The sequence below is a fragment of the Dama dama genome, chromosome 7, assembly GCF_033118175.1.
Source record: "Dama dama isolate Ldn47 chromosome 7, ASM3311817v1, whole genome shotgun sequence".
Lineage (NCBI taxonomy): Eukaryota > Metazoa > Chordata > Mammalia > Artiodactyla > Cervidae > Dama > Dama dama.
The window spans coordinates 3141725-3165788 of NC_083687.1; the positions used below are offsets into that span (position 1 = coordinate 3141725).

General features: G+C 41.7%; 1 protein-coding gene and 1 long non-coding RNA gene across 3 annotated transcripts in view; both read right to left on the reverse strand.

The window, feature by feature from the left end:
- Positions 1-11495, reverse strand: part of LOC133059984 (spermatogenesis-associated protein 31A6-like) — a 35498-nt gene extending 24003 nt beyond the window's left edge. Inside the window, exon 1 of the mRNA XM_061147767.1 lies at positions 11349-11495. The gene's annotated coding sequence lies outside the window, so the exon portion shown is untranslated. The remainder of the gene's footprint in view (positions 1-11348) is intronic.
- A 613-nt stretch (positions 11496-12108) lies between these two features.
- Positions 12109-23992, reverse strand: LOC133059348 (uncharacterized). Of its 2 annotated transcripts, none has more exons than XR_009693525.1 (3): positions 23880-23992; positions 17374-17478; positions 12109-12275 (listed from the first exon to the last, which is right to left on the reverse strand). It is a non-coding gene; the product is annotated as an uncharacterized LOC133059348 (long non-coding RNA). The 2 variants fall into 2 exon arrangements; XR_009693526.1 differs by lacking the exon at positions 12109-12275 and adding an exon at positions 14503-14682.
- Between the last annotated feature and the right edge of the window lie 72 nt (positions 23993-24064).

The following is a 24064-nucleotide window of genomic DNA, read 5'->3' on the forward strand; positions in this document are numbered from 1 at the left end:
TAATTATTAATTAATTAATTAATTAATTAGAAATAATTTAGGTATCTTTTCTGACCACAGTAAGATGAAATAAATCCCTTAAGAGCAAGAAAACAGGAAAATTGAGAAATATGTGGAAACTAAACCATACAGTCTTTTCCCCACTTGTGGTTTTACTGAGGCTTAACTGACATTGACTACTGCATAATTTTAAGACATACAGCATAATGATTTGACTTACATACATCAGGAAATGGTTATCACAAGAAGGTTAGTGAACATCATCTCATATGGATACAAAATAAAAATAAAAGAAAAAAATTTTTCTTTTGTGACGAGAACTCTTAGGATTTACTTTCTTAAACCTCATATATAAAATACACCAATTTTAACTATATTTATCACGCTGCATAAAAGCTTTTTTTAAAAAAAAATTGGGTCAAAGTTGAAATCAAAGGGAAAATTAAAAAGTATATTGAGACAAACTAAAATGAAACACAACACACTAAGACTTATGGGAAGAACCAAAAGCAAAACTACAGGAGATGTTCATAATGATAATTGCATACATTAAAAGGTAAGAGAAACGTCAAATAAAAAATTTAATTTTATGCCTCAAGGAACTATAGAAAATGAAAACACTCATCTCACATTTAGCAGAAGGAATGAGACAACAGAAAAGTAATAGAAAATATAAACAAAACTAAGTAGTGTTTTCTGGAAAACATTAATGTGACAGACTGTTAGCTAGATTAAGATGAAAGAGACACAAATTAATGAAATCAGAAATGAAAAAGGAGGCAATACAAATGATGCCTCAGTAATAAAAGAATCATTAGAATCGATCATAAATAATTAAGTCAACAAATTAGATAACCTAGAAGAAACAGATAAATTCCTAGAAACATACAACCTATTAACACTGAATTGAGACAAAATAGAAAGTCGGAACAGACCAATAACAAATAAGGAGACAGAATCAATAATACAGAAATAAAGAAAATTCAGGGCCATATGACTTCATTGGTAAGTTTTACCAAACATTTAAAGAATTCAGACCAATCCTTTTCAAGTCCTCCAGGAAAACTGGAGAGCAGGGAACACTTTTAAATTAAGTCTACAAGGCCAGTATTACCTTGATATCAAAGTCAGAAAAAGACAGTACAAGAAGATTATAGGTCAAAATCTGGAATGAGCACAGATTCAAAAATCCTCAAAAAATGTTAGCAAAGCTAATTCAAGAATTAATTAGAAGGATCCTACTCCATGATTAAATGTGATTTATTCATGGGATGCAAGAATGGTTCAAAGTAACACAAATCAATCAACATAATACACTACATTAACAAAATGGGGAAAAACTCATGATCATCTCAATAGACGCAGAAAAGGATTTGACAATACTCAACATTCTTTCTCAGCAAATTGGGTACAGAAGGATCACACCTCAACACAATAATGGCACATATGAAAAGATCACAGCAAACATATGACTCAAAAGTGAAAAACTGAAAGCTTTCACTCTAATATCAGGAAGCAGGCAAAAATGCCCACACCCACCACGTTTATTTAACACAGCACTGAAAGTCCGAGCCAGAGGACTTAGGCAAGACGAAGAAATAAAATGCATTAAAATCAGAAAGGAAGAAGTCAAATTGCCTCCATTTGCAGATGACATGATCATATATGTAGAAAATCCTAAAGTTTCAAAAACAACAACAGTGACAACGGTAACAGAAACCTTCAGAACTCATAAATGAATTCAGCAAAGTTGCAGGATGTAAAATCAGCATATAGTAGTCATTATATAAAGCAATGAACTATCCCAAAAAGGGTATTAAGGAAAAAACACCATTCTGAATATAAAGAATGAAATGCTGTGCTATGCTGCGCTTAGTCACTTAGTTGTGTCTGACTCTTTGTGACCCCATGGACTATAGCCCACCAGGCTCCTCTGTCCATGGGGATTCTCCAGGCAAGAATACTGGAGGTCCATTATGCTATCTCTCCAGAATACAACCTCCTCACCTCTCTCCCAACATATAAAGAGAAGGACACTATATATGTATATCAATCCTCACCCTGAATATACAAATATATTACCTACTACCACACACAGGTATAAACACCCTAACAGTCTTCAAAGAAATACATTTAAATACGCCCAGGACTCCATACATTATGAGCACTTTCATAATTCATGCACCTAATGATGGACACATACAAATCAGTATACACAAGTAAGACAGATAGAAATATCTCCAGGAAACCACTTATGAAAAAACTTCCATATACCAAATGATCCCTAGCTAGTAGAAGCCAGCTCATACATCTGCATATATTAACAAATAATCACTTCACCTATTTCTAATATATATAAATGAAGTTTACCAACTCCCCGGTATAAACCTGAAATCTCACCTTCTCATCAGATATACACATAATAACTTCTCAAAATATGTAAGCCTAGGTGGCCCCTACTGAAAAATAGAAATCAAAGCACTAGCAAATATTCCTCCAAATGGCCATTCTCATTGAATACACACACAAGCTCATTATACACACAACTCTCCATAAGCCCCAAATATAACCACAATTACCCACTACATTGCAAATATGCAAAGATATGATTATATACATATACTATGTTTCAAATACATACCACACTACCTGCATAAGCTTATGCCACATTCCCAAATTCTCACACAGAATCAATTCTCCCATCATGTAGAATACAGAAACATATAAACACAAGAATAAACAACATCTACCAGCCCCTAAAAATAGCCACAGACTTGCCCCCTACACAGCAAAATATATATAGATGGCCCCATACAAAACTCCTGAAATCCTAGAGGGTGTATGGGGTTCCCTCCCTGGGCTGAGTGTGGGTCTGTCGAGGTCTCTGTGAGGTTATTGGGGGCCCTGTGCTGGGTCACTCTGTGTATATGGGGGGGTCCCTCTCTGGGGTGAATGTGGGTCTCACCCACTCTTCACGGGCCCCTCCATTGCTGTCCTCTCTGCACCTCACGGCACGAGAAGGAAGGGACTCTCCAGGTCAGGTTTCTTGCTGTTCTGTCAGTGTCCCTTCTGCGTCATGTCTCCAGACGGGCACTTTAGTTCCAGATCCCCCAACTCAGCGCTCACCTCTTGGTGCCTCTGAGAGGCCCTGGCAGCAGCCAGGCTCAGGATCCAAGCTCTGTGCTCCCCTCTTCTGAACTCTCGAGGTCACTCGATGACCTAGGACCCAACGCCTCCCCTCAGACCCTGGCTGAGCCCCCACCGCTGTGCCCACCGTGGGGGATGCGGTGCAGAGTCAGGACTAGTCTCCAGGGAGGAACCACAGCACAAGTAGGCCTGTGCCCACTGCCCCCACAGCCCCGGGCCTGGTCCCACATGTGGGGGCCCTGACAGGCATGGAGGCAGGCCCGTTCCTGCCAGCTCCTGGATCAGAGGCCCCCTTCTGGAGGGGGACTGTGCACCAGGGCAGTGTCTGTGACATAGAGCCCAGAATCTCTCAGGAGAAACGCTCGTCTCCCCGCTTTCCAGCTTGGATGAGCCCAAGGAGGAAAGCTGATGGCGTGTTCATTTTCTGCAGGTCCCTTCCATGCATGCTGGGTGACACATCCTGGCTGCTGGTGTCTTCCACCCCGGCCTCTGGAGTGAGTAAGACTGAGTGCAGGTGAGACCTGCTGTGACTCCTGAACAGTCCCTGGGCCTGTTGAGTCCTACCTGTACCCTGGGAGCCTCCTTGGGCCACACATGTAGCTAGAGGTCATGGACTGTGAGTGTGTCCTGAGTACCCAGTCCTGTAAAAGCTGATTGCTACAGTGGGGAAAAGTGAAGCTTCTCTGCTTGAGCTTCTGTTGCCTCTGGGAGCTTGGCCCTCTGTTGAGGGCCTCCAGGTGGCCTCCCTCAGACAGGTCCGGGGAAGTACAGTAGAGGGGAAACTCTGGAGCGATGCCAGCATGAGCCACCAGGCCCCTCACTTCTTTCCTCTGGCCCTGTGGACGGTGGTGGGACACCAATGCTCCTTGGTAAATGCACCATCTATGGGCTCCCCTGCCACTAACATCCTTCCTCTACATCCCATCCCAGCCACATGTGGGACAGAAAGGGGCTTTCAGGGCAGCAGCATCTACCCTGCTGTGACTCGGGGGTGAGGCTTGTCCCACCTCTGGACTCCCCTCCTTATTCTGACATGGGAGTTTGTCCCTGACACTTCTTGAGCCTGAGGGGAATTTCAGCTTCTGAACACACCTCCCCTACCAGCTGCACAATGTCCAGGTGGAGAGAGAGTAGGATGGAACTGAGCAAGATCCTGCGAAGCGGAGGTCTTTAGGTTTAATTCACTGTGACATGTCCTAAATGCTGTTGCTTGTTTCTCTAATGCTGGTATTATGGAAACGGAAGGCGCAGTTACAGAACTGGGGTGAGGCTGAGTATCCATGCTGGGGTCACCCTCCCTCCATGGCCCCATCCCATCTGGAAGTCAAAGCAGTCACCTGGGAAGCGTGGACCCCGATGCCTTCCATCTACCTCAGTGAGGCACCGACAGGCCACTACCCCTACTCATGGGAAAAAAGAAAAAAGCATTTATTTCATGAAACAAAATTTCTGGTAGGAAGAAGCCTTTAGCACACAGAGGATGTGCTAACCTTGGAGAAAAATGTATTTATCTGCATGGCAGGCATTTTTTTCTTGGAGGAGATTTTTCCTACCCAAAATGCTGTGAAAAGCATGTTGGATTCACCAGAAGAGGTATATTTCTGAGGAAGACCATGCCTTGGACAGTGGAGGGAATGGCCTGGGACCCGTGTCACTCGTGAGCCATGCTGGCAGGCTCTGCCTGGAGGGGGACCTGGCTCCCCGGGTGAGAAGGCCCACTTGCTGTCCCTGGGACTTGTCCACTTACTCTTTTTGGAAAACTATGGCCCGTCGGGGTGGCTTGGTGATAACGGGGTGTATCTCTCCTCATTCTCCTTTCCTTGTTAAGACAGGATTCTGTGGTGGCAACAATTTCTGAGCCTTGAAAACACATTCCTAGATCACACTGGTACAGCCCATAATGAAGCATGCAGTGGGACTGTGTCTGAGAGTGCTGGGTGCCATACTGTGGTCACCTAATTGAGGTTACATTCCATAGCAAATGGGCCTGAGGTGAGGAGTGGTGAGCCACTCGCTTGCTTCAAAAATCCAAAAGGGTGGATCAAATCTTGCTCCATTAGAAGAAAGAAAACAGCAATTGGATGGATTTTAAAACAGTCGTTAGGCTGTATAGCGTTAGGGTCCCCAGAGAGAAAAATGTGAATTTTGCCCCCAGGCCCGGTATCCAGGTTGACACACAGGTTGTGTCCCCGCAGGATCCAAGAATGTTCCAGACATACTTAGGTTTACTAGATCTCTCCTACAGAGAACACGTGATGGAACAGACATATACACGTTGCTTTGACTTTCCCTGTGTGTGTGGGATCCCTCCCAAAGGAGGATTTTGCTTCTAAGACGTGAGACATCCAGGCCTCCTCCAAGGTCCTAAATCCCAGGTCAAGGCAGTGTGTCTCCCTGCACTTTCTGGGCCTTGCAAACACATTCCTGGTTCATACCGGTACTGACAATGAGGATGCAGTCTGTGCGGCTCTGTCAGAGAGTGCTGGGTGCCATACTGTGTTTACGCCATGGAGGTAACATGTCACTGCAAATTGGCCCAAGGCGAGGCGTTGTGAGTTGCCCACTTGTGTCATAAATCCCAAAGGGTGGGTGGAGCAAAGCTAGCTCTGTCAGAAGTAAGAAAACAGCAATTGCATGGATTTACAAGAAGTTGCTAGGCTGTACCTCTTTAGGGTCCCCCAAGAGAAAAATGTGAATTTTGGCTCCTAGGCTCTGTATCCAGTTTGAACGACAAGGTGTTTCCCTGCAGGATCCAAGAATGTTCCAGAAAGACCTAGGCTCACTAGATCTCTGCTACAGAAAAAGACGTGATGGAACAGACCTATGGATGTTGTTTTGATTTTCCCTGTGAATATGCGAACCCTCCCAACATTCATGGCATCAGGGGACTTGCCACTGAAAAATGACCTTCAAGCAGTGTGTGATTCTCAGCATGCAGGATCCTGGGACAGCTTTCTTCTTTCAAGGAAGGAAAGGCATTCACAGAGAGTGTGTTTCCAGGCCTCTATCTTGCATGAACCATTTTGCTTCTAAGATGTGAGTCCTCAGTTGCTGCTCTGAGTGCCTAAATTCCAGAGTCAAGGCCATGTGTCTCCCTGCACTTTTCTACCCTTGAAAACAAATTCCTAGTTCATTCCGCTATGGTTCCTGAGGATACTGTTGCGGGAGTGTTTCTGAGAGTGTTGGGTGCCATGCTGTGGTCACCTCATCAAGGTGACATTCCACTGCTAATTGGCCAGTGGCAAGGAGTTGTGAGCCACCTGCTTGCTTCAGAAATTCCAAGGGGTGGAGAAGAGTAAAGTCAGCTCTGTCACAAGTATGAAAACAGCATTTGGATGGGTTTTCATGCAGTTGCTAAGCCACACCAATTTAGAGGCCCCTGAGAGAAAGATGTAAATTTTTCGTCCTTGGCCTGTATCCAGGCTGACACGCTTGGTGTGTCCCCACAGGTTCCAAGAACTTTCCAGACGGAACTGGGCTCACTAGATCTCTCCTACAGAGCAGATGTGATGGAAGAGACTTTGGATGTTGCTGGGACTTTCCGTGTGAGTGCGGGACACCTCTGAATGGGCAGGGCCTCGGGGGAACTTTCCACTGAAAAACGACCTCCAAGCAAGTGCCTTCAAGCAGTGTGTGGCTCTCAACACGAAGGAGGATGGGAAAGCCATCTCTCTTGGAGGAATGAAAGACATCCACAGTGAGTGTGTTTTCAGGCCTCTATCTTGCACCAACTGTATCGCTTCTCAGACAGCAGACCTCCAGGCCTGCTTCGAGGGCCTATATGACAGAGTCAGGCCCGTGTGTCACCCTGCACTTACCAAGGCTTGCAAATACATTCCTAGGTCATAGCGGTACAGGCCATGAGAAAGCAGTGTGTGGGAGTGTGTTGAAAATGCTGGGTGCCATACTGTAGTCACCTCATCAAGGTCACCTTGCACCTCAAAAGGGCTCCAGGAGAGGAGTTGGGGGCCACCCCTTGCTTCAGAAATCCCCAAGGGGAGCAAAGCTAGCTCTGTCATAAGGAAGAAAGCAGCAATCGGATGGATTATCAAGAAGTTGCTAGGCCGCACCGTGTTAGGGCTCCCTGAGAGCAAAATATGAATTTTGTCCCCTAGACCTGGAATACAGGTTGAAACAGGGTGTGTCCACACAGGATCCAAGAACGGTCCAGACAAACTAGGCTCACTAGATCTCTCTTGTAGAGGAAATGTGATGAAAGAGACATTTGGATGTTGGTTTGACTTTCCCTGTGAGTGTGGGACCCGTCCCAATGGGCAGGGCCTCAGGGCCCATTGCCACTGAAAAATGACCTCCAACCGAGTACTTTCAAGCAGTGTGTGACCCTCAGCAGGCAGGAGGCTGGGAAAGCCATCTTCCTTCAAAAAAGGAAAGGCATCCACAGAGAGTGTGCTTTCAGGCCTCTATCTTGCAGCAAGTATTTCACTTCTCAGACATCAGACCTCCAGGCCCGCTCCAAGGGCCTAAATTATGGAGTCAGGCTTGTGTGTCTCGCTGCACTTTCTGAGCCTTGCAAACACATTCCTAGTTCAGAGTGGTCCTGCCCATCAAGAAGCAGGCTCCGGGTGTGTGTCTGAGAGGGTCAGGTCCCATACTGTGGTCACCTGGTCGAGGGCACCCTGCACCTCAAATGGGCCCCCGGGGAGGAGTTGGGGGCTGCCCCCTTGCCTCAGAAATCCCCAAGGGGGGAGCAAACTATCTCTGTCAGAAGGAAGAAAACAGCAATTGGATGAATTTTCAAGCAGTTAGTAGGCCATACCACGTTAGGGCTCCCTGAGAGAAAAATGTGAATTTTGCCCCCTAGTGCCGGTATCCAGCTTGACACACAGGGTGTGTCCCTGTAGGATCCAAGAATGCTCCAGACAATCCTAGACTCATTAAATCTCTCCTGCAGGGGAAACATGATGGAACAGAGCTTTGGATGTTGCTTTGACTTTCCCTGTGAGTGTGGGTCCCCTCCCTAGGTGTAGGGCCTCAGGGGCCATTGCCACTCAGAAATGACCTCCAAGCAATGCTTACAAGCAGCGGGTGACTGTCAGCACAAAGGAGGCTGGGAAAGCTATCTTCTTTTGAGAAAGAAAAGGCATTCAGAGAGAGTGTGTTTTCAGGCCTCTATCTTACAGCAACTGTTTCATGTCTCAGACATCAGACCTCTAGGCCTGCTCCAAGGCCCTAAATTCGAGGGTCAGGGCCATGTGTCCCCCTGAATTTTCCGAACCTTGTAAACACATTCCTAGGTCATAGCAGTACTGCCCATGAAGATGCAGGCTGCAGGAGTGAGTCTGAGAGGGCTGGGTTCCCTACTGTGGCCACCTCCTCAAGGTTACCTTGCTCCTCAAATTGGCCCCAGGCGAGGAGTTGCGGGCCACCCCGTTGCTTCAGAAATCCAAAAGGGGAGAGCAAAGCTAGGTTTGTCAGAAGGAAGAAAAGAGCAATTGGATGGATTTTCAAGCATTTACTAGGCCGCACTTCATTAGGGCTCCCCAAGAGAAAAATGTGAATTTTGCCCCCTAGGACCGGGATCCAGGTTGACAGAGTGTGTCCCCATAGGATCCAAGAATGTTCCAGACAGACCTAGGCTCACTAGATCTCTCCTGCAGAGGAAATGTGAAGGAACAGACGTTTGGACATCGCTTTGACTTTCCCTTTGAGTGTGGGACCCCTCCCTAGGCACCGGAGCTCGAGGGCCACTGACACTGACAAATGACCTCCAAGCAAGCGCTTTCCAGCCGTGTGTGACTCTCAGCCCACAGACAGCTGGGGAAGCTATCTTCCTTGGAGCCAGGAAAGGCAGCCGCAGAGAGAGTTTCCAGGCCTCTATCTTGCAGCAAGAGTTTCACTTCTCAGACGTCAGACCTCCAGGCCTGATCCAAGGGCCTAAATTGCAAAGTCAGGGCTGCGTGCCTCCCTGCACTTTTCAAGCCTTGCAAACACATTCCTAGGTCATAGCAGTACTGCCCACGAGGAAGCAGGCTGTGGGAGCGTGTCTGAGAGGGCCAGGTTCCATACTGTGGTCACCTGGTCAAGGTGACCTTCCACCTCAAATGGATCACAGGCGAGGTGTTTCGTGCTGCCCCCTTGCTTCAGAAAACCCAAAGGGGGAAGCAAAGCTAGCTCTGTCAGAAGGAAGGAAACAGCAATTTGATGGATTTTCAAGCAGTTGCTAGGCCGCACCACGTTAGGGCTCCCTGAGAGAAAAATGCAAACTTTGCCCCCTAGGTCTGGTATTCAGCTTGACACACAGAGTGTATCCCCGAAGGATTCAGGAATGTTCCAGACAGACCTAGGCTCACTAGCTCTCCCCTGCAGAGGAAACTAACACAAAATTGGAAATCAACTATATTCCAATATAAAAGAAACATCAAATTTAAAAAATGAGGTTGCTCCCATGCCTTCAAGGAGCCTCAAAAACCTGGCCTACAGCTGCCTTCGGAATGCAGCTGTTACAACCCTGTCCCTGACTCCCTCCATTCCCGCTGCTCATGAATCCTGCCATCCTTCAGTTTTAGTGGACAAGCGTGTACCTAAACGATAGTAACTGACCCTTAAAATGAGAACTATCAACAAATCGTTTGCAAAAATGTTCTAAGTAAATCATAAATAGCAGATGGAAGATTAAATCAAGAAGAGTTTGGGTAAAGCTCACCACTTGAGTTCCAAATTATGATTGAATTAGAAGTAGATGCCTTGAACCAGTTGAGAGGCTATAAAAATAAATGATTCAATGATGAAATGTTTCCCAAATTAATTCAAATTGACATGAATAAAAATAAAACTATCCCAACAAATATGACAAATATGTCCAGTACACACCACCACTTGCTAGCTTTAAAAACTATACAGCTGATACCTAACCTATACAGCTGCCCTACAATAAGAGCCTTAGCTCTGTACACATTTAAACAGATTACATTTTGTAAAAAGTTTTTTTCTTGAGAATATGTTACTGTTCTAACATCTTAATAGTCAATTAAAAGAATTAAACCTATTGACAGCTGCACTAAGCACTTCTACAAAACCATCAGTTAGCTCATCAGCTATAACGACTCTGGGAAGGAAGAAGCTAGAAATATAAGGAAGCAGCAGGTCTTCCAACTCAACTTGTCCTCGTACATCAGACCCCGGCCACTTCCCTGGTGCAAACACATCAACACAGAATAAGCCTCTTACTTCACTCACAGTGCATACACAGATGGTGATAGGTAAAACTTGGAGAGCTCTTCTTAGACAACCATGATACTATTTGCTGCTTCCATAACTTTCAATACCTTTTTGTAATGTCTCAAATAGTAAGATAGGGTGAAAGACAATGAAAAACACTTATTAATTATCACTAAATACATATGGTATCATATCTATCACTGTTTTTAAAAGTTCCTTGCACTAAAATAGGACCCTACATAGAGCAAAGCGTTAATTTCCTCCAAGAATGACATCCAAAATATGGTCTCTGAACTGCCTGTACTTTTCCTCCTTACCAGCAGTGGAAGTGATAAACTATCCTAATGATTTATCAAGGAAGTTAAATCATTACCAAAAATTAAGAGTATCTATTGTTAGTAGCAAGAGGTATGGTTTTTTTGGGGGGAATGGGGTAGGCAGAATTTTATAAGTTTATTTTGAAGAAGTTACTTTTTAAAGTGTTCAAAAATGTTTTTACAACTGATCTTGCAGTTTTCACAAACTGGAAAACTAAATGACGTGCAAAGGCCGTTGACAGGGCGCTGGTTATAGAAATGAGAGTGGAGCCAGGAGCGGACTCTGACTGAGACACGGAAGGTGAGGACGGGCATGGAGCGGCGCACACGCTCCCCCCAGAGCAGAGGGACTCGGGTGTGCAGCGCACGCGATGGCGGAGCACACGCCGTCTTCCTGGCCTAAAGCGCAGAGGAGGGTGCCGGCTCCTCTGATACCGTTGCAATAATTCTGAGATCAATTCCTATGGAAAATATTAAAGATCTCTCCTTGGAAGAGGTCATCGCATGTCCCTACCTGACTGCTGTAGACAAATGGATCTAAATTACAAATATTACTTTATCCGACACATGAAAAATGTCATCCCTCCTCAAAATATAGATGTATAGGCTTTCACAAGCCTCTACATTTTCTATGGTACATACTCTTTGTTCATAAAATACATACATACATAGATACATACACACATAAATGAATACAGAAAATACCTAAGAGTTCATTTCCTTATCAGCCATTTCTTTCTGCTTTTGTTTGGCAAGGTGATTGGCCAGGATTCCCTCCTGTAAGCTTCTGGCATTCCGTTCTCCAGAAAGCTGCTTCTGAGCGTCATGTCACTCTTCCATAACCTGGAGAGACACTATATGAAGTTTTTGGGCCCATATCATGAAAAGAAAAAGAAACAGTTAAAAGTTTAGAAGCAGAATATAAAATATATAAAACTGTTTAGAGGAAGTAGCCTTTTCAAGCACAAGAATCTTTATCTCACGTGATTAACTTGGATCTTAATTTAAATGTCTGCTAAATTTATCACAGAGCAAAAGCATGCAGATATATTATCGTGAAAGGAAATTTCTTTACAAAGCATTTAACTAGTTCCTTCACAGTCTCAAGAAAAGTTAGACTGTATTTTAACATTTAAAAACCCAAAATTAATACATGGATTGGAATTAAGAAGATTATTTTGTCTAATGTATCAAAAGTGCCAATCATTATGTTAACAATTAACCTCAAGTTATATCCAGTCCTCCACTCAGAAAACACATACAGAGCATCTATTAGAAGCCAAGAATAGTAAGAAACTAATCACTTAAACTACGAATGTCACAGTTCATACCTAGGTTGGGATAACACCTTGTTTGAAATCTAAATAATACATATTAAATAAATGGGATATTATAAATAATACTGATGAAATGGTGTTAGAAATTTGAAATTTTCAGCAATGATTACTCTACCTGATTCAGATCATTTCTTAGTCTTCAGTTCCATCTAGTGCTCTGAGAGTGAGTTCAAGTTGCTGTTTCATTTCAGCTTCTTTACTATATTGGTCTTCCTTTCTTCTTAACTGCTCCCTAATTTTTTTACATAACATGTCAGCATTTCTTCTATTCTCTTCTTCTTGCTTTAAGGTCAATCTGCAAAATTTGTAGAGCTCTTCTTAAAAAAAAAAAAAAAAATGAGACTATTCACTGCTGCAGTAACTTTCATTCCCCCTTCACAATGTTTAAAATAGTAAAATGGGGGGAAATACAGTGAAGAACACTTAATAATGATCACTGTTTTCATGCAGAGGATTAAGAATAAAACAGCATAAATATTTTTTTCTGACTTGAGAAAAATGGCTACTTCATACTTCTGTGGGTGGAAATGAAAAGTAATCTAAACTTTCTAAAGAATAGTTTAGAAATATGGATCGAAGACCGTTTCTAAATGTTCTCATACTTTAACCAAATAATACACTATTATTAAAGAAAATGAATTCAAAATAATTAGAAATGTAGAAATGAATCTGTAGAAAAGATGTTCCTTGTAAGATTAAACATAATACAGAAAAGTGAAAAACAATCGAAAGTCAATCTGTTGAATTGTGAATGAGGTTTCCGTTATGGTGGACTCCTGTATGATCATGAAAATGATGATTTGGAAAAATATACATTAAGTCAATAGAAGCATTCACTGTTAAGAACTTATATTATTTCCATGAATTTCACACTCCAGAATACTAATGACATATTCTCCCCTGTAAAATCCCAGAGGGTAAGTTAAAAATTATAACACAGCTAGGTCTCTGCAGTATTGAAGTAAAGAACAGTTCATATATCGCTTTAAAACTAGGATGTGCAGTATCTCAAGCTGCCAAGCTCTCGTTGCCACTCCACTTTCTGATGCCCTAACTGTGATTCACTTCTTTTCTCTCGGATAGTTCTTTCTGTAGCTCATGGACCTTATTTTCCAGTTTTTAAATTTCTCCTCTAAGTAGTTCACAGTGGCTTTTTTAAAGTTCTATTTATCTTTCACATGAAAGAATTGCATCCCGAATTTTCAACAAGCTAACACAATCTGCAACAAGAAGAAAACACATAGAAACAAGAAACACACTGATGTGAGTAATTTTTGAGTATAAAGGACTGTGTCTTTCATGTCCACTCCTCCATACACTGAACAAATATTGAGTGTCTATCAAGTGGAAGACATTATTCTCCTGGCTCTTGTTTAGCTTGCAGTCTAGTAGAAGAGAAAGAGAAATGAAATAATGACATATATATGTATATATATAAAATTATAAATTCAGGTACAGTAACAATGATCATAGGCTCAGCGTACACACTCACTTTCACTTTTAATACAAAACATATCTATAAGATGCACAGCACTGTAATATCCATAGCTCTAGAGCAGTCCTAGACAAGGTGAGCCTGTATTACTACACTATACACAAACAGGCTTTGTACTGATATTTACACCACGGTCCTACCTTTATACCTCAAGCCAAGCGGTTCTACTTGCAATGTGGAAATCTTAGAGTGAAGACATCACCATCCTGGGAAGCACTTTCAGATGACTGAGTTCAGTCATTCAGGTAGCTCACATCATTAATCTGTGCTTTGACCTACATATAAACAATACTGTTTCACAATGTCCTTAAAATATTTATAAAATATACTAACTGTACAAAGGTGATAAATAGATCGTCATTAAATGAAAAACAGACACTTCTTAAAAGGACAGATTTTTATCAAAATGATAATTTGATCAATAGTGTTTCTAAATTAAGTTCTCAAAGTGTATGTCTCTACAACATATGAAGATTTTCTGTTTTGACACTATTCCTTTTACAAAATATTTTTTACTAGGATGATATTTTTTATAATTAACTTTTTTATTATACCTTATTCTTTTCATTAGATGTTTTCTTTGCAGCCCTAAAATAACAAATGATTCTTTTTAGGCTAATATTAAATATTTAAAAATACAAACAATATCTAAACTTTGGCTTTTTACATAAAACCTTTGCACTGGGAAGTAACTTTTTACTAAAAGATTAAACTATAAATAAGAGTGGCATTAACGGACAAAGAAAATATATGAAAAATACTAATAAAGCATTGAATTTAGATCAAAGGAAAAGGAAAAATATAACATTACTTGTGTTATTTGATAGGAAGCAGTATACCAGGGTTTGTGGCAGTTGTCATTTTCAATAAGAACTACCTTTTATGGCAGTGAAACCTATCTTGGAGTTTTCCTTAATTCCTTATAAGAAAGAAACCCATTTTTAAGAAAACCACAATAACCATGATATTAGCCTTCTGAGGACTTCCTATGCAACCGCTATGCATTATGATCAGCACTTGCCATATCTGAAGGCGCTTTTGATCCTCACAGTGATTCTCGAAGAGAGGTAATGCATGAGGTCCTCTACACGGGGAAAGATGGGGTACAGAGAGACTGAGGACCGTGTCCAAGCCCACAGCAGGTCACCAACAGACCCAGAGTTCAAACCCAGGAAGTCTGGCCTCAACACTGCGGCTCCAAAGCATGCTGAGAAAGTGAGATTTAAAGAAGTCTTTCTAAGTAATATGATAGCAAATGAATCTATATTATTATTCCATGCCTACCAATAGCTATAAATAATTAATGATTTCTGAATCTTAGCATATTTCTAAAAAAATCAAACATCTTTCCATGTAGGCAATATTGGAAATCTACTTGCAATAAAGACTTGCTTTTTGTAAAGAAATTCATCAATAGGCATTCATGTAACCATTCTGCTCTTTCTTCATGCATCTGACATGCACTTATTGAGCACACAAGATGTGCTAACGACACTCTTAGTATGGGAAGCATGGTTTTAGTAATTTAGAACTTTATGATCCAAAAATAATAATTAATGAAAGACTGTCAATAGCTTTTTCTACTGAATATAAACAAAAATTTCCCCTTTTCCCAGGAATCTATAAGCAACATGAAGTTAATATGATATGATGTTTCAGAGTACCTTACAAAACCGCAACTACTCATGATGATACGATCATCCAGAGTCACCAAGGAATGATTAAATCCTATTCAGTATAGCCTAAGTGTTTGTATATTCATGATTCTATAAGTTTTAAAAATCTATGTATGATAGAATTAATTGAAGCAATCATCTGCATATTCAATTACATAAGGATATTACACTTCAGAACCAATGAACAAGCCCTTACCACAAAACTATATATGAACAGAAGTACTGTGTACAATTAGTTTACTGTTAATAGCTTAAAGATAATGTCATACAATCAATAAGCTTTCTAACACTGGAAATGGAAACAAGATTCAACTCAATAAACACGTCCTCTGCTGGCTCATTTCTAGTAGCATATATACACTAAAAGCTCCCCTCTGAATATAAAATAGGAAACTCCCGTGAACTCCCTATTCCCCTTCAGTTACCATCCAGTTCTCCACTGCCTGTCCCAGGAAATAGCGCCTGTGCAGCTGTTTCCGTGTATTTGCTACAGTCCAGCTGCCAAGGGGACGAGGCCCTGAGACGACTTCCGGCCAGAGGCCCTCGTGCTCACCCTACCCTTTGCGGTTAGGTGAAAAGTAACTTGCCTTACCCGAAAATAGGAGAAACACCTGAACTCAAAACCCAATTTTGTCCCTGTTTGTTTGAATTAATTCATGCATATTAAATCTACCAAAAATGAATTAGGAGATGATTTTTAATGTTATAAATCCTGGCTTCCCTTAAAAATATTTCCTCTCACTATATCTTAAACAGGGAGTCCCTACAGCACATTTGAAAGCTTTTTTTTAAAGGACTAATATCTGGAGAAGAGACAAACTATATTACGAGGAGCCAAAATCTATTAACACCAATCAGAAAGAGAAACCAATTCCTAGATTAATGCAAATTATATATAATGATAATGTTATACATCAATACATATTACCTGCTTAAATTCAGTTATGTGTGTACTCAGTCCTGTCTGACTCTTTGCATCCCCTAGGACTGTAGCCTTCCCGGATCCTCTGTCCATGGGGACTCTCCAGCCAAGAACATGGAGTGGGTTGCCACAACCTCCTCCAGGGGATCTTCCCAACCCAGGGATTGAACCCAGGTCTCCCAACAATACTGGAGTACATATCCCAGCCTTTTCACCGGGGGAATTTCCTGACCCAGGAATTGAACCAGGGTCTCCTGCATTGCAGGTGGATTCCTTACCAGCTGAGCTACTTGGTAAGCCCCTACATTCTGTTATATTAAATCCTAACAGCCACCGATGAAAGTGGATAAAGCATTTTTAATAATATTTACTGATTTCCCACCTGGAAATGAAATAAGTTATAAAGTTATTATTTGTACCCTAACAACAAAGGTCCAATCTGGAAGGTTCAATTTTTTTAATAGGCAGTTGGGCTGATTCTATGATCTGTTGCTGAATGCTCATCCCTAAGTCCATCCTAAAGGAGGTCAGTCCTGACTGTTCTTTGGAAAGACTGATGTGGAAGCTGAAACTCCAATACTTTGGCCACCTGATGCGAAGAGCTGACTCTTTTAAAAAGACCCTGGTGCTGGGAAAGACTGAAGGCGGGAGAAGAAGGGGACGACAGAGGATGAGATGGTTGGATGGCATCACTGCCTCAATGGACATGAATTTAGGTAAACTCCGAGAATTGGTGATGCACAGGGAGGCCTGGCATGCTGCAGTCCACAGGGTCACAAAGAGTTGGACGTGACTGAGCAACTGAACTGAACTGAATTGAACTGAAGTTAACTATGCTGAGATATCAGACAGAATGAATCTTTAGTCTTGGCATCAGTGACTGGCAATTTCAACAGAAAACCTTGACCACTGGCAATGATTTCTCTCTATACATATCTAGATCAGGGACCATCATTGTCCTATTGTTCATAAATTCAACTCTTTAACCCTATGATTCGGTATTTGATCTCACCTTCTTTACCATGTAAAGAAATTATAAAAACGGAAGAAGTAAACAGTAGTCAGGAGAGTTTTTTTGCCTCAATTCCAAAGACAAGCTATAAATTACAGTAGACTCTAACAATATTTTAAGTTTTCTAATTGAAGTGCTATAAAAACTTAAGTGATCATCTGTTGATTCTAAAAGTCTACTTTTGAAAGGTAATTTTATTTGCTATGAACTTTGTTGCAAACTGTATTATGTTGTTAAAGAATAGAAAATAGTATTAAATCAGAAATTTAAATTTACACTTTCACATACCTGTGAATGGTTATTTTCATCTCCATCAGATTTTTCTTGTTCTTCCTCTCATGTCATTTCTAAGTCTAGTTCTGCTGACAAATCTGTACGTTTTGTTAAAATTACCTAGAATATTTAGATAAAAGACAGAATATTTAAAACATAGATTAAAAACATTGTATCAAATGACAGCTTATACCAATCTTAATCTTCAGCTGAATATTTACTTTTTTAAGAAATACTTCCAATGATCTAAAACTTCAAGAAACCTTTTGGGAGATACCAGAATTCATCAGGTCACAGGCACACAAACATCTCAAAGATTCATTCATAAATTCATCCAAACATCAGTGAAAAAAACAATCAGAAACCAAACAAAATTTCAAAATACTGGACAGACACATAAAGCCACAATATCTTCTCTTCTCTACTTCACAACAGGACCTTTATAACAACACGCCAAGCTTCAACTGCAACATTATTCATGGTTTACAAAATTCCTGTTACTTTTTTTTCTTTTCTCAATTCCTTAAACTGAAATGCTTCTTTCCCAACAAATTATTTTTCACCTTTTAAGACTCAGCCTGCTTTGTAAAGTTCTCCTTGATTATAGCTGTTTTTTCCCCAGATAAACAGGTATCTCTTTCCTAAAGCTCCTTAGGACTTTATAGATTTTTCAAGTGTATCTTCATCACCTGAATGTAAGTTATTTCTTCACATGTCTACCCTCTTGGCTCTTAGACTGCAGAGGACAAGCTCTTAAAAATCACCCTGGTATACATAAGTCTTTAGTTCTTTTATTCAATAATTATTTGGGGGGGGTTCGTGCTCAGTACTAGACACTGGAGTTTAAAGAGAAGTGTAGATAAAGGAGGTCAGGGATGGCTTTTCGAGAGAGACTGCCTGAGCGCAGACTTAGGCAGTTCACGGAAACAGCGGGCAGGAGAGGGAGCGCACAGAAGGCTGCAGCAAGACGGCGACAGAAGCGCACAGGAGAGGGTGAACATTTGTCCAGAGCGCAGGGACGGGTGAGGGGGCGTCAGCAACAGCTCAGGATTCCAGAGCAAAGGACAGAAAGGGCGAGAGATGGAGAGTCAGGCACAAGTCAGACTATGAAAGCATCACACGTCGCTGTAAGATGTCTACATATTAATGCGATTTGACGAGTGGTTTACGGTCACATGTGCTTTTAAGACAGGTGACTCTAAACACTACAGGGGATGGAATCTGAAGGGCATACAAATAAATGGAGGGAGAAGAATCTGAAGGCATTAATAATGAAAAAAAAAAAAAAAAAGGTGATGCAGGCCTGCACTGGGGAATGTTTCCAGAAATATTTAGGATGTAAAACTTTCTAGGTCAAGTACAGAATAAATCTATATGAAATCAATACATGTACAAATCCTGGGACCCTAAAGTAGTAGCCTCTGCTGGTTACTCTATAAAAGGTGGCGACTGAGAAGAGTAACAATCTGAGTGAACTGTCTGAAGTTGCTTCTATTTATTTGGTGGTTTTCCTATGTCACATCTTCCAGTGTTGAAAGGATTCATGTAGGTGATTTATTTGAATTTGTGCTTCTTGGACCTACCAAGCTAACTGAGAAAAAAGAGCAAACAAGTCACTTGTAGAGATTTAAAACACACACACACACACACACACACACACACACACACAAACACTCTGAGTTGATAGCGTGTAGTCATTATTCTAGGAGATAACTGAGAATCTTGTAAATGCAAAGGTAACTTCTACAGGTGAGGAAAGAAAAGAAAAAACAATAGGAGTGAAAAAAGAAACAGTGTATGATTTCTTACTAGAGCCCTGATTGTATGACCGATTGAAGGCACTAAATTAATTGGTATTCATGGACAACACGTATTAGATGTGGTTACTCAATAGTCTGGGCATCCCAGTAGAATAAGAATTGCTATTCTATACACTGCTTTTAAATGATACAGCACTCCTTAAAACCAACATTCCTTCTGAACTATTAATTCATTACAAATAATAAAACAAGTTGATATATTAGACAGGTACAACTGAGGAGGTACTATGTAGCAATTTCCCATGCCTCCCATTATCACTGGGAAAGCCAATTCTAAAATATATAACGTCATAGAAAACACAAATATTTTAGCATTTGGCTTCAGAGGTGCTCCTGCAGTCATAGTTAATATAATTTATAGCTAATACTTATGAATTCAGAGCTATGTAAAAATATGGCTACGAAGCCACATTTTGAGAAGGCAATCTCTAGATGTCTACCTAGGTCTCCCAACTAGATGCAAAATTCTAAATACAATCCTGCTACCCACTCTCAAGTATGCTACATGATAGCCTAAATGAATTTACTTTCTCCTAACTCTCTTTGTCATGTATTGTCTTACTATGGTCAGAGGAAGAATGCAAACACCTTTCTAAGAAATACTGTTTGGCTGCAGATTGCATAAAAGGAGTCAGCACACAGTAGGTTTTGCCACAACATCTAATTTTGGAAATGTCGGTGCCCAGGTGGCCCATGGCTGAGTGCTCTGGGCATATTCACAGCCTTGTTTGCTTTCTCTCTGTTCTGGCAGCTGAGACTTGCACAGATGACGGAGCATGTGATTCCCTAACAGAAGCACCACTCCAATATTCACCTTTTCTTTATTAAGGTTGTCAAGGGAATGTGTAATTTCCTCGGTTCTGTCTTGTCACAGCAAAAATTTGAAGCAACAGACGTTAAACCTCTTGGCGCATCACAGCTCTCCGAAAGTGTTATAGCTCCATGTTACAGCTCAGTTTTATTTGGAAAATACATCCTGGAGGTGTGAGGGCATGCCGACCCAAAAGACGCAAAGAGAAGAGAGGGAGAGAGAGCGAGAGAGAATCAGAGCGCACACACATAGGGGAGACAACCCGGGCCCTTTGGCTCCTCTTTTTATATGTTTTTTTTTCCTCCTCCTGGGCTTGCCCCATGTAAATTGGGCTACCCAGGAGTACTGTTTGTTCTACCTGAGGTCCTCACTCTGGTCCTCGGACCTTCCTTTGTTCTATCTTTGTGGGCTCTACCCTTCCTTGTCTTTCAGCCACCGCCGTTCTGGACTCTTTTTTCCTATTCTAACTACCTAACGAGGTCATCTGTTCCAAGTTTGTGGATGCTGACTGATTTTTGGTCATTGGTTGTGAAATCAACAGACACTGATCATCAACTTGCAAATGCCTGGCTCTTTGACAAGTCTCATTACTGAGGCTCAAACTAGTAGAATCCCAATCTGAAAAATCTGAAAACAAAGTCTCCATTTATTAGAATGTGAGTAAGAATACAACTCTGACTACCTCCTACAAACTCTCATGTCAGAGAATCACTTCCACGTCCTCCTCTCCCCTCAAACTCACTACTCCTTCACAGCTTATTGTATCTTACACGTCACTGCCATTCATGAAGAGATGCTAACTAGTGTGTCTCATTTTTTCTACTTTTTACTTTTCTAGTATGACTTACATCGATTCACTCAATCTGTTCCCTATTCTGTATTCCATAAGAACTTTATGAATAATTTAATTGCCACAGAATTATTAGATATTAAAAATCTTGCATGTTTCAAAATCAGTGCAGTGTTTATTGAAAATGACAACTCTAGCATTTAGGGAATGAACCCTATTCATCTGTTTTGTTTGAAAACTTAGTTTGGTTTGCTACATCATGCTAATGCTTCAAAGCATTTCTGTGAAACAACTGCCAAAAAATCAGCTATCTTAAACAAAAGAAAAAGAAAGTCAATGCCTTCCATATTCAAATTAATCTACTTCAAATAACAAATATCAATACAACATATACCTTTGATGCCTGAGAGTTACTTAGAGTGGCTGGGGTTTCCCCTACTTCTAGCACCACCACCCTTCTCCCCAACCCCCAGTATTCTCTGGAGCAACAACGATTTTATCTCTTTTCAATGTAAATACACTGAAGCCATCTAGAAGGAATTCTCTCAAGTGTCCTCATCAACTCCAAACTCACCTCCCTAAGGACTTACTTTCTTCCTTTCCTCCTTTCACTAGAATCTCTCTTCTCCAAAGAGTAATCTCTGGATCTGTGGTCTTAATTCTTCTCCCTTTATAGTCTTTCTATGGATCATCTCCACCACTTCTTTTTCCCTCTTTGCTTAGCAATGGTATCTTACACCTGTAATTGCTACTTCAACTCCTTGCTTCCCTCTGGCTATAAACACGCTCGGAAAGAAAAACAAAATAATGCTTTTTCTTGATCCTGTTATGTCCTGCACTATCCAATGCTCTTCTTCCAGATGTCTCTAAAGGCAAGACTATACCCTTGCTGCTCAGAGAACTTGTTAGAAACACAGAATCTCAGACCTCCTGCTCAGCAAGTGCACTTCCCACAAGGTCCCCAGGCAACTAATTCAAATGTGAGAAACTCTGGTCTACACTGAGTCTGCTTCTACATGACTTCAAATTAATTTATTCTTCTAAAATCTTAGCCGCAACTTACTCTCACTCTACCCTCACTTTGGAGACACTTCCCTCCAAACTGAAACTGCATTAGAAGTTGGAAACTTTCCAGTGGACACTGTATCAGCTTCTAGGTTCCGTGATCTCCCCATCACGACCCCTGCTCTCTCCTTTCCAGTTCTCTTTTTTTGGCCTACGTGACACCATCCTATAAAGCAGTAAAATTTCATACGACATTCATTTGCACACATTTACAGATGAGTACCTATGCCCGTGTTCCTGCACAGAGGCTTACACACAGCTCTGCACGCCCAGGGACCTCAATCCTGAATGCCTTCTAACAGCCAGGAGAACAGTAAGATGGGGAAAACTCTGCTGTTCTTCTCGGGCAAGCTCACTTCAAATTAATCACCCATGTCAAGGACTCTCCCTTTTACTAAAGACCTATCTCATTCTCTGCCACCTTCCCCAGAGACCCTTGCTTCCGTCTCCTTCACTTCATTTCCTCCCTGTGCCCTATGCCTCCCTCATCTTTCATCCCCTCTTTCCTCTTATTTCTCAACCTTCCTGAGGTTGTAGAATATCTTGAAACAGATTTTTTTTTTTTTTCCTTTTGGCCATGTATCAGATGGAATCTTAGTTCCCTGACCAGGGATCAAACCTGCATCCCCTGCATTGGAGAGTCTTAACTGCACAGACTCTTAACCATTGGACCAGACCACCAAGGAAGTCCAGGAACTCATAACTTGGCTCCTTAAATGGCAATCTCAATTTAATCTGTGGCTGACACCTGATAAGATACACTATTTCCCTCCTCGTCTTTTTCGTCACTAGACGTCCAACAGGTGATTTTCTCTGGCTATTAGAATATGTCAGCAGTCCCATTTTAATTCAACATTCTGTCAATGAGTTTTCTATCAAATCCAGTTCTTACCTTCTACTTGTCCATTTAATGTCTTTTTTCCTCTTTGGCCAGCAGCTCCAGATAAAGGATCCACATACTTCTGTGGAAGGTTCCCAGAGATACTCTGTTAAAATTAATACTCAGTTGCCTGAAGATTTCCTAAACCCTTTCTAAGAAAATATCCTACTTTTAAAAATTGCCCACGTTTAACCCGGTAAGACAGGTTTTGCCAAGATCCCACAGCTGGTAAGTGTCAGAACCAGGATGCTGACTTCAGGCACCGTGCTGGATCACCAGGCAGCAGCCGCCTGCAACGAAGAGAGCAGGCCCTTCCTATCTCCTTCCATTGGTGCCACCTTCAAACAGGGCACCCTTACTTTCTGTATCTTCAAGTACGGCTGCCATAAAGGTACTCTGCACATCCAAAATGCTTTGTATTATTAGCATAGAAGTGAAAGTCGCTCAGTTGAGTCTGACTCTTTGCGGCCCCCTGCACTATATAGTCAATGGAACTCTCGAGGCCAGAATACTGGAGTGGGTAGTCTTTCCCTTCTCCAGGGGATCTTCCCAACACAGGAATCAAACCGGGGTCTCCTGCATTGCAGGTGGATTCTTTACCAACTAAGCCACCAGGGAAGCCCTTGTTAAAACATCACTAAAGCAAATTGCTGTTGTTATAAGACCACATATTTATCACTACCCCCCATGCTTTTGTCTCTTGAAATGTTCCTTGCAGATCAACTAGACAATCCAAAGGCAGTAATACTTTCAAGTTTCAAGAACTATCTTTTCAAGGGCGAGGAGGTAAAAAAGAAACACAATTCAGCTTGTTTCTGACCCTCTCTAGCAGTTTTACACACACACACATGCACACACATGCACCAAAGAAACACACATGTGGCTGGCAGGCTGGGACTGACACACACACTACACACTATTGTGAACGAAACATAACTAACGGGGGCCAACTGTACCGCACAGGGGACGCCACATTCTGTGACAGCCCGCATGGAAAAAAGCGTTTCTAAAGAGAGCTGATACACATATAGGCACATAACTGATTCACTTTGTCGCACACCTGACACTGAGGCAATATTGTAAATCAGCTCTACTCCAATAAACACGGAGGGGAGAAGGGAAGGAAGAAACACAAACATGTGGCTACAGACTGACCTGGAACAATGCAGCAGTTTTTAGATAAATGTCACTTCAGAAGCCAAAGTGTTGGGTAGGAAAATCAGGATATTGTCATTATCCTCAAATTAAAAACAATTAGGAGCCCGGCGGCGGCAGGGCCCAGGCACTGGCCAAGCCCACCGCTGGCGCCTCGCACCTTTCTCCCGGCTCCCGCCGGGCCC